This window comes from Leopardus geoffroyi, chromosome D2 (assembly GCF_018350155.1).
Source record: "Leopardus geoffroyi isolate Oge1 chromosome D2, O.geoffroyi_Oge1_pat1.0, whole genome shotgun sequence".
In the NCBI taxonomy this organism is placed as follows: Eukaryota; Metazoa; Chordata; class Mammalia; order Carnivora; family Felidae; genus Leopardus; species Leopardus geoffroyi.
The window spans coordinates 68,260,227-68,271,399 of NC_059334.1; the positions used below are offsets into that span (position 1 = coordinate 68,260,227).

Consider the following 11,173-nt stretch of genomic DNA (forward strand, 5'->3'; position numbering starts at 1 on the left):
TTTGACATTACGTCTTCAGATCTGGACCCATGGCCAGCACCCTATTCTGGAAACCAAGGCCTCCTACAGGGCTCAGAGATACAGTCCTCTCACTGGTCCTCAGTCCCCACCCCCATGCCCAACTACAGTCCTGTATATAAGCTGAATATCTGGTGACATCATTTTCCCGATAAGAGTCCCTCATCATCTTGTTCACCAATGGGTCCCCAGAGTCTGGCGCTTAATGAATGTACCAATACTTGATCGAATGTATGAATCTTTTGAAACAGTCCAGTCTAAGAGACTATTGGGATTATGTGATTGAAATGGGTTTGAAGCACCCAGGACTCTGAACAGGGCAATCTGGGTGGGACCTCAGAGATGATGTGATGGACGAGTAATTATAACTCAGAAGGCACAACAAATTATACAGTATCCATTCTGAGAAAGAATGGGTCAAAGAGGATAAGAGAGAGGGACTGGTGTGCAGGGGTAGAGGAAATGAATTCAAAGAACAGAAACGTGACACTGTGCCTCCTGGAAGGAAGGTGTGCCAAGCAGTCCCCAGGGAATGATGAAATTGATTCACTGGACTGTTTCATTGCCACTGCCATTGGTACAATGGACTCTAGACTTTGGTCTCCAGAATTTGGCTTAATGTCTGCCAGGGCCAGGGTGGCAGTCACCTCTGGGTGTCCTCAACAAACCTAGTTTCTGCTTCCGGGAACTGAGGAGCGGACCCTGACACATGGGGTATGTTCAAGTGCTGTGTCCCTTCCCCACCCGCACCGCCTCCACGAGACCTTCCTAGGCAGCCAGCCTAACCCTCCCTGGCAGGCATTTCAAGTTTGTGAGTCCTCAGACAGGTCATTTCATTACTGTGGGGCCTCACAATCCTCTTTGGAAGATTGGGGTTGAACTAGATGCCTCCTAGAGGCGGCGTCATCTCAGTGTTTGGGGCCTGGTGTCCACGGAGCATAGCCATGGCCCCTCGTGCACTCTATCCCATGGTGTTTCATTCCTACTCCTAGTCAGAAACAGACTCTTAGGCTGAGAACTTGCCAAGAAATACAGACCCTCGCCCAACGAAGGCTCAAGGACGAGCCCTTCTCAGCATTTGCTCAGACACAATCAGAGGCAGGGCCTGGGGTGGGCACTGAGCTGGGTGGGCATCAGGACGACCTGGGTTCGGGCCAGCCTCAGCCCTGCCACTGACTTTCAGGGCATTTCAGGTATTTCTCTACACTCTACCGTCTTCACCCATAAAATGGACATTAAACGCTTGGACACTAGGTCAGCGATTCCCAACCTAGGGTCCCCAGAGACTTCCAAAGGGGAACAAGATATTTAAAATGGAGAAATCTGGTGGACAGCACCACCTATGCAAACTCAGCACCAATAATGGACCAAACCGGCATTCTGTGCCTTCTGATACGATGCAATGGGAATATCACGCATGCAGGATTGTTGCCCCCAGACATGTTTCATCCAGTTCTAACCATGAGACAGTCGGATCCAAATTAAAGGCTAGTCTCTAGAACAAGTGACAATGATTCCTCAAAAATGTCACTGTCATGAGAGAAAGGAAAGGCAGAGGATAACTAGTCGACCTGATGTACGCCTCTTGTTAAGATTCTAGATTAAAAAGGGGCGCCTGGGTGGCTCCGACGGTTAAGCGTCCGACTTCGGCTCAGGTCATGATCTCGCGGTTTGCGGATTTGAGCCCCACGTCGGGCTCTGTGCTGGCAGCTGGAGCCTAGAGTCTGCTTTCGGACTGTGTGTCCCCCTCTCTCTGCCCCTCCCATGCTCATGCTCTGTCTCTGTCTCTCAATAATAAATAAACGTTAAAAAAAATTTAAAAAAAAAGATTCTAGATTAAAAAGAACACGGAGAGAGTTTAATATGGAATATATATTAGGCAATATTGCATCAATTTAAATTTATTGAGTGTGATAATAGTGATAATAGAGGAGAACGTCCTTGCTTTTGTGAGATAATAGCTCATCTGGTCAGAGGAAATCGTCAGCAAACTTGCAACTAACTTCCTGTAAGAGAGAGAGAAAGAAAGCAAATGTGGCAAAATGTCAATGGTTGACGAATCTAGGTGAAACGTTCATAGGTGCTCATTGTATTCCTCTTCTAATTTTTCAGTAGGTTGAAATTTTCTGAAAAAAAAAAAAAAAAGGTGAGAGGGAAAAAAGCTTAACAGAAATTGCACCCAGGATATAGTTGCTTTGAGTTGATCACTAAGAAGCAGAGCAAACATTTGAGCTTTTTTTTTTTACGTTTATTTATTTTTGGGACAGAGAGAGACAGAGCATGAACGGGGAGGGGCAGAGAGAGAGGGAGACACAGAATCGGAAACAGGCTCCAGGCTCTGAGCCATCAGCCCAGAGCCCGATGCGGGGCTCGAACTCACGGACCGCGAGATCGTGACCTGGCTGAAGTCGGACGCTTAACCGACTGTGCCACCCAGGCGCCCCAAACATTTGAGCTTTTACCACATGCCACACACTGTCAAGAGCTTTATGTGAATTATTTCACTTACTCCTCATATCATTCTTATGAGGAGGGACTATTAATAGAAAAGAAGATCCTAGGGCACAGAGGGGTGAAAGTAATTTGCTCAAGGTCACACAGCTAGGAAGCAGCTGATCCAAGATATAGTGGCTTTAGGCCTCTTCCCTTTTATTTAGTTTTTAATGTTTATTTATTTATTTCTGAGAGAGGGAGAGAGAGAGAAACACACAAGCGGAGGAGGGGAAGAAACAGAGAGGGAGACACAGAATTCAAAGCAGGCTCCAGGCTCCGAACTGTCGGCACAGAGCCCAATGCAGGGCGCAGGGCTCCGACTCACAGACCGCGAGATCATGATCCAAGCCGAAGTCGGGCGCTTAACCAACAGAGCCACCCAGGCACCGCAGGCCTGTTCCCTTTACTACCTTCTCCTAAATTAAGTCTCTCAAAACATGGATTCTCCAGGATGAAAATAATAAAGTTCTGGGAGAAGAAAAAAGGATCAGTGATTGTCAGAGGTTAGTGGGGAGGCGGGAACGAATGGGCAGAGCACAAAGGATTTTTAGGGCAGTGAAAATACTCTGTATGATACTATATTGGTGGATACATGTCCTTATGCATTTGTCAAAACTCATAGAATGTGCACACTGAGAGCGAGCTCCGATGTGAGCTAGGGACTTCGGGTGACTGTGATGTGTCTGTGGGGGTGCATCAGTTATAACAAGTGGACCTCTCTAGCGAGGGAAGCGGACAGTGGAAGAGGCTGTGCAGTGAGGGGCCAGGGACGGTACAGGAACGCTGTTCTTTCTGCTCAGCTTTGCTATGAATCTAAAATTGCTCTAAAAAATACTCTGTTTTAAAAACACAGCTACTGGGGCGCCTGAGTGGCTCAGTCTGTTGAGCGTCCGACTTCGGCTCAGGTCATGATCTCACACTCCGTGAGTTCAAACCCCGCATCGGGCTCTGTGCTGACAGCTCAGAGCCTGGAACCTGTTTCAGATTCTGTGTCTCCCTCTCTCTCTGGCCCTCCCCCTATTCATGCTCTGTCTCTCTCTATCTCAAAAATAAATAAATGTTAAAAAAAAAAAAAACACAGCTACTAGGGTGCCTGGATGGCTGTTAGATGAAGCATCTGACTTCGGCTCAGGTCATGATCTCACGGTTCGTGAGTTCGAGCCCCGCGTCGGGCTCTGTGCTGACAACTCAGAGCCTGGAGCCTGCTTTGGATTCTGGGTCTCCCTCTCCCTCTGCCCCTCCCTTGCTTATGCTTTGTCTCTCGCTCGCTCTCAAAAATAAACATTAAAAATTTTTTTACATAGGGGCGCCTGGGTGGCGCAGTCGGTTAAGCGTCCGACTTCAGCCAGGTCACGATCTCACGGTCCGTGAGTTCGAGCCCCGCGTCGGGCTCTGGGCTGATGGCTCGGAGCCTGGGGCCTGTTTCCGATTCTGTGTCTCCCTCTCTCTCTGCCCCTTCCCCGTTCATGCTCTGTCTCTCTCTGTCCCAAAAATAAATAAACGTTGAAAAAAAAAAATAAAAAAAAAAAAAAAAAAAAAAAAAAAAATTTTTTTACATAAAAATAAAATAAACAAGTAAATCTACACTCTCCTAGATTCCAGACACAATTCAGGTCCGCCCACACAACTCACATGAGATTTGAAAGTGGAGGGATGGTGGGGGCTAAACGTCTAACTACCTCTCCTTTGGTTGGCAAGTCTGCTTTTACCTCAATGGTGTCAGCAAAACTCAAGGGTCCAGGTGCTGGCTTGGTGGGTGTTGAGAGGAAGGACGTGGGCACCCAGTGTGCCTGGATCATGTCAGGCACACCGTGCTTCTGGAGCTGCTGGAAGAGGGTTTCACGACTGGGGTGTCTTCTGAATGCATTGTTGGCAGTGCCTTCTGATTGCAGAAGACACAGCCGCTCTCTCGGTGGCCCAGTTCCTCAGTGTGACTTACGGGGACGCTCCGAAAAGCTCAACCTAGAGCCTCGACTTTCGCAGTGATTCTGTAAGTCAGGTAATATCCAGTCAGAAAGCCCCTCCTCTTTATTTATTTCTTTTTTTAATGTTTATTTATTTTTGAGAGACAGAGACAGAGACAGAGTGGAGCAGGGGAGGGGCAGACAGAGGGAGACACAGAATCTGAAGCAGGCTCCAGGCTCTGAGCTGTCAGCACAGAGCTCAATGTGGGGCTCAGACCCACGAACCATGGGGTCATGACCTGAGCCAAAGTCGGACACTTAAATGACTAAGCCATGCGGGCACCCCTCACCCCCTCTTCTTTAAGATGGCTAGAATGGTTCTCTTCTCCTCCGGTCAATCGTGACTGATAGAACTAACACCATGCTAGATGCATCAAGTTCTGAATAAACATGTCAGTCAAATGAAAAGCATATCCTTGGCACCCATTCTTTTCCAGGGGCTTTAGCAAGCACTCAGGGTCACACAGAGGGCCCTTGGCCTCAAGGAATTTGCTGCCCAGCAGAGATGCCCAGCAGAAAAAAAAAAAAAAAAAAGGAATGCAGGAATTCAGAAAAGGGGAAAAGTAACAATAGCTCGAGGACGTCCGCAGGTTTGTCATCAGCATCCATTCACCTGTCTCCCGGTAAGCATGCCTCTGTTTCCCTCTAGAGGAGCCTGGAGCCCATCCATCTGCATATCCAAAGATTCAAAGGATTTAGGTCTAAGCTAAGCCATGGACTCTGGCCCTCTGGACATAAGACTGGTTCAGGAATGGGCACCTGACCCATGTCAAGCCGATCAGGGACAACGTGTCTCGATTTCAGGACTAAATTTGGGCTTTGGAGAAATTAAGACTCGTTCTTTCACCATGCCTGAAACTTGTAAGAATGTTAGAGCTGGAACTACCATGTGGTGCCTGACATTTCAGCCTTCATAAAAGAAGGCAGAGCCAAGATTTAGACAAAAAGAAAATACTGACATTAGTTGAGCTATTAGTTAACCTTCCCGTAAATAAGATCACCTGGCCTTTTGGGTTACGAACCAAAACTTCCATTTTTTTTTTTCATAAGCCTGTTTGGGATGGAATTTCTTACCACACGCAACCACAAGTGTCCTCACTGATTCGGAAGGTGTTCTGGAGGCAACAGAAGGAATGAGACCCTGAATGACTGATGGAATCCAGAAAAGAGAAGAGGTGGGAGGACATTCCAGGCAGAGAAACCGTCCATGGAAGCCCATGGAATGGGGTTCCCATTAATTCTTGAAGACCCAGCATCAACTCCTGGCTCTACTGGCTGGTAGCCTTCTAACCCTTACTCTCTCTCCAAGCCACAGTGGCCTCTGGAATCAAATGAGCTTAAAGGCATCAACTTCCCAGGGCTGTGGAGATAAAGGTCACGGTGCCTGGTGCAAAGTAGACTCTCAGCACATGACTGCTGAACAAACTGATCATTTTGGCCAGAGAGGAGATTGGAACAGAAAAGTCATATGTGATAAGGTGTGCAAGGGCAAGAAGGTTTGTCTATTGACCTCTGCTAGGAGCTTTGATACTTATCTCCAGTCCTCATGACAACCCCATAAGGCACTGCCATACTATTTCCAGATAAGGAAACTGCGTCTCTGAGAAGTAAGTTAGTTTGTCCAAAATCACATAGCTGACAAGCCCAGGAGCTATAATCCAGTCTGACTCCACACCCATGCCTTTCCCCCCATAGTAACTGCTGCCTGTGGACAGGGTCTGAGACCCCCAGGGGCCTCCAGTACGAGCCAAACAGAGTGGCCTTTCCTCGGCAAGTAAAAGCAAGCTGCCCAGCCTGGGCAAATACGGGAAGGAGTGTTTCCATCCAATAGTAGTTGATTCACAGGTGGACCGAAAGGCCAAGCGTGGCAGAGAGAAGACATTCCAACCAGCCAGCTCTCCAGGGGTGGTGTGGACACTAGCTTGGGAAGAGTATAGAGGGAACCCAGAACTTGGGGAAGGGATGATCTGAGCTACCCAGAGGCCTGGGTCCCTGCGACCAGCTGCATTCTGGGAATCATGCCATCCCCAGAGGGCTCTGCTGGCTGGCTTTAGGGAGAGGCCAGGAGGAAGTGCAGATTGGGGCCCAAGAGCACCCCCGCCCAGGGCCAGTGCCGAAGAGGAAGATTTGCATCTGTCTGGGAGGAAGTTGTTTGTATTCTCTTTTCCCTCTCTCTCTAGCCCTCCCCTTCCCCCCCCCCCCCCCCCCCCCCCCCCCCCCCCCGGCCAACAACTGGTAAAACCTGCAGGGCTGATGCCCAGCCTGGGTCCCTTCCTCTGACTCAGTGGCAGGGAAGGGGAGTGTCCCAGAGAGCCACCCACATCCCTAGCTGGCAGCCTGCCCCCAGGGTCTCTGTGTCCACCAACTTCCCCTGGGCACACTTGTTCTTCTCGGCTTCCCCTCAAGATACAAAGGCCTCCGGGCACAAACGCGCCCAATCGGCTCCCTCAGGCCTCCGGCAATCAGGATGGAGGGTGTTAGCAGGCCCTGACTGTCCTCAGCACTTTAGCTTTTGCCCATTTCATCTGCCGGATTCCTACATCTACTCTTGAGGTTGGTAACACACCCATTTTACAGAGGAGTAAACTGAGGCCAAGAAAGGGAGAAGGATTTGCCTCAGGTCACAGAGCTAACAAATGGTGACCAGAATCCAAATCATTTGACTCCCAGCCTAAAGGGTCATATCCAGCAAAGGTACACATACTGAGGATGCTGCCCTGCTCACCAATATGAAAGCTTGTTTACTTGCCACCCCACCCCACCGTCTCTGGAAGTTCCTTGGGTGTCATGTAGGTGCCCACCGCCAGTCTGCCGATGTTTCTTCTGCTGACCCCCTGGCTGATATCTGCTGGGTACTGGGCAACTGAGGCAGGGACCTCATCTCTCTCACTGTCTGGGGTACCCCACAAGATCCCTGCTTCTCTACGAAGGCTGTGATGCCTGGAGCTGGCCGAGGCGACAGGCCCTCAGTCCTCACCAGCAGAAAACGGTTCTTTGCTCTGAGCCGAAATAGGCAGAAGTCCCCTCTCTCTGACTCATGTCCAGTTTGCAGCCTGGACCCCAAAGAACCCTCTTAGCTGTTCCCTGCAGCCCTCTCTCTATGGAGAGTAAGGGGTCAGTGTTTCTTGTCAGCTTGTCCCCATTCACTCACTGACGGTAACAGCCCCTACTCAGGTTATGATTCCAGGACAACCACCTCCTTCGCCATCATGACCACGCTCCCTGTGAAGATCCCGGTCCCACACACCCACATCCGGATCCCGAGGAGACTGTGTCCCACCCCCTCTTAGTATACTCCATCCCCCTGGTTGTCACCGGTTAAGGGGTGGGTACACGACCAAAGTCAGACCAATCAGAGCCAGTGAAACTCAGTTCCAGCATTTTGAGCTCTCAGCAAAGCAGACTGGTTCTTTGCCCTGGGGGGAGAGGGCGTGAGGCTTAAAGCTTCTGCAGGCATCTTGCCCCCAAGGTGTGGAACCTGTCCTGGCTTGAGCTGTTACCTGGAGAAGAGCTGAGGCCAAAGACAACAGGGAACGCCGGGTCTTGATGACATCATTTAGAGTTCCTGATGAAGCCTTATCTGAAGCCAGCCACGCCACTTGGACTTCATTTCCAAGGCCAGCATCAAGCAAAAAATAGGATTTGCTTTTACTTCCAACCAAAATTCTAGTGATACAGAAGGTCAAGCCTGTGCCCCTTTCTTCTCTCCCTGCCCCACCCCTACTACTCACCAAACTTCCTCCTCAGAGGCCTACCTACCTACCCCTATGCAAATAACACACACAAATTGATACCCAGGATCACCGCTACTGGTCCATAAGTTCCTCTGTGCTATTTAGGACTGTTTGTGCCATATAGAAAAAGCTGTCCCATTAACAGTCCCCTGTTGGCTTGGTGAGGTGGGGACAAGTAGAGAGGAGAGTAGAGGGTAGAGAGAACAAGACGTGATGGCAAACACTGGCTCTGCCCAAGTGGATCTGGAACCCCAAGTCTGCCTGCCTTCTGGGGGATGGTACCCACAGCAGGACTCCGCCCAGGGCTCGGGAAAGGCATCCTGCCTGACCTGGCCAGTGGGGCCTCCTACCACCACTTCCATTGGGAAGGATGGCTCAGAAGAAAGCAGAGACCACTGATAGAGTTGTGTTTTTGAACGGGCCCTTCCCAGGATGATTTATCCCCGAGCTAAGAGGCCTTAAGCACCCTCGTTTTTCACTGCGTCCTCTGGCTTGGCTCCCTTCCAGCCACACCCCCAAGTAAATCCTTTCCTTCTGATAGCAGAAGCCTGAGGATGAGTCAGAGCCTCATTCTCGTCATTCCTTCCTCAGTGGTCAGGCCTCACCCCTTCTCCCTGCCAGCCCCTCCTCTGGGCAGCCATCTGCCCCGTGTACAGGGCTCGCTGTGTCCACAGAGCCGCTCAGAGGGCCCTCTGAGTGTGAGGTCAGGTGGGCAGGGCTGACCTCTCAGCTCCTGGAGTCTCTTAGGAGATCTGGGGCCTCCAGGGATGGGCTACGGCGACTAGAGTCTGTCCCAGCCCCTCCAGGACCTTCCCTGGGGTCTCTGCCAACAGGCCCTGTCTTCCTCACCAGTGTCAAGTTCATGTCTGTGTCTGTCCCAAAGAAGAGGAACCAAAACCCCTTTAGAGAGTTCCTCCTGTGCCCAGGCCCTGCTGTGAACTCCGAGTTCTCATACCCACCCTCAGCACTGAGAGCGCTAGCCACACTTCTGAATGAGGAAACAAGGTTCTCGGGTGACAGAGCTCACACCTGTGTCATCAGCACATCATCTCTGCTTGTTCAGGTTACACTGCACGCTCCCCAGGGGCTGCAGTTCCAGGCCCCTTCCATTCCCTCTCTGCCCTCACCTCCAGCAAGCTTCCTCCGGGCCTGAAGCTGGTAGGCCCCAAGCCCAGAGTGGATTCTTTCATACCCTTTGGTGTGAATCAAGCATGAGCAACCCCCAGGGCCCTTCCTGCCTTATGTGGAAGAAGGGTGAGAAACCAGATAAGAAATTGTCTGTGTACCAGCACATCTCTTCTCATGGCCACACCACAGACGCCATCATTGTCCTCACGGGGGGGGGGGGGGGGGGGGGATCTATGCCCCAGGGGTCCTGGAGCTGGGGTGTCAGACGAAGAGAATAAAACCGAGAGGCTGCCTTGCCTGCCTACAGGAGGGTGACGTTTGTGGGAAGAAGCAACTTCCCAGCAGTTAAAGGAATGCTCTACTTTAAAACAAATAATTAAGGGGGACTTGGAAGCCATGGGGAGCCCCTGCAGGGGCCCTGGGAAAGTTATCTGGGGGGGGGGGTGGTCTGTGAGGAAGGGTCCGTTCAACCTGGGGTGAGTCTCTGAGCAAGGGTTTACCTCAGGCTCAGTTCAAGCCCTCCCTCCACAGTATTAAGTCACTGAAAGAACAGTTTAATAAGCACCAGGTAATCCTGATAGCTCAAAAGAGATATAGAAAAACAGTCTGGAATGGGGCCCCTGGGTGGCTCAGTCATCTAAGCCTCCGACTTCAGCTCAGGTCATGATCTCATGGCTCCTGAGTTCGAGCTCCCGCGTCAGGTTCCATGGTGTCAGTGCAGAGCCCGCTTGGGATCCTCTGTCCCCGTCTCTCTCTGCCTCTCCCCTGCTCATGGTCTCTCTCTCTCTCTCAAAAAGAAATAATTAAAAAAAAAAAAAAAAAGAAAGAAAGAAAATCAGTCTGGGACCTTGTAGAATCTTCTAGAATTAGATCCAAGCCTGCTGCACATTAGAATCACCTGAGGAGCTTTTAAAGCTGATTTTTTTAAAGGAGCTTCCGGGTTTACTCTAGACCAACTGAGTTATGATCTCAGGATGGGGGCTGGGCAGCTATGTTTTTTCATCTCCTCAGGTTGACTCTACTGAGCTGTGTTTCTCAAATTTCTCTGATGAGAAAAATCATCCAGGGGGCACATAAAAAAGATGGCCAGGCACCCAACCAACCAGTGAGGCCCAGGAATATGCATTTCTCACAGAAGCACCTGGGTTCCAGGGCAAACCCATCGGCCCAGCCTCCCTCAGCTCATTGCCCCTTCTATCCTCTGTGCTCCACAGAGCGCTTCCCTGACAAGTGGGCTTCCCTGGGACTAAACATAGCACCCGTCTTCTTCCTAGTACTCACCACTCTGTGTGTGTCCGCGCCTTTCTGTGTGCTTTTCATGTCAGTCTCCCTCCAGACCGTAAACTCCACGAGGGCAAGAACCACGTCTGTTTGGGGCTAACAGTGCGGGATCTGAAGCCTGGCCTGCCTGGCCTCCAACCCCAGCTCCACGACTCACCTGTTCTCCCATCTTGGTCAAGTTCCTTCTCTTTCTTGTGCTCTCATCTGTAAAGTGGAGATTCCGATGACAATGCCTGCCACGCAAGGTTGATGTGAGAAATAAAGGAGATTATAAACGTAAAATGAGTTTGTTTGTTTTTTTAATTTAAAATGTTTAAATGTTTATTTTTGAGACAGAGAGAGAAAAGCGAGCAGGGGAGGGGCAGGGAGAGAGAGGGAGAGAGAAAGAGAATCCCAAGCAGGCCCCACACTGTTATCGGCACAGAGCCCCAGTCGGGACTCGAGCCCCAGAACCTTGAGATCCTGACCTGAGCCGAAATCTAGAGTCGGACATTTAACCAACTGGCCACCCAGGCGCCCCACAAATGTAAAATAATATAGTTGCTGGCGCATAGG

At 50.4% G+C, this 11,173-nt stretch overlaps 1 long non-coding RNA gene across 1 annotated transcript; it reads right to left on the bottom strand.

Moving 5' to 3' along the window:
• Nucleotides 1-1,903: 1,903 nt before the first annotated feature.
• LOC123577528 lies at nt 1,904-4,365 on the bottom strand. The gene is made up of 2 exons (XR_006701897.1): nt 4,221-4,365; nt 1,904-2,144 (listed from the first exon to the last, which is right to left on the bottom strand). It is a non-coding gene; the product is annotated as an uncharacterized LOC123577528 (long non-coding RNA).
• Between the last annotated feature and the right edge of the window lie 6,808 nt (nt 4,366-11,173).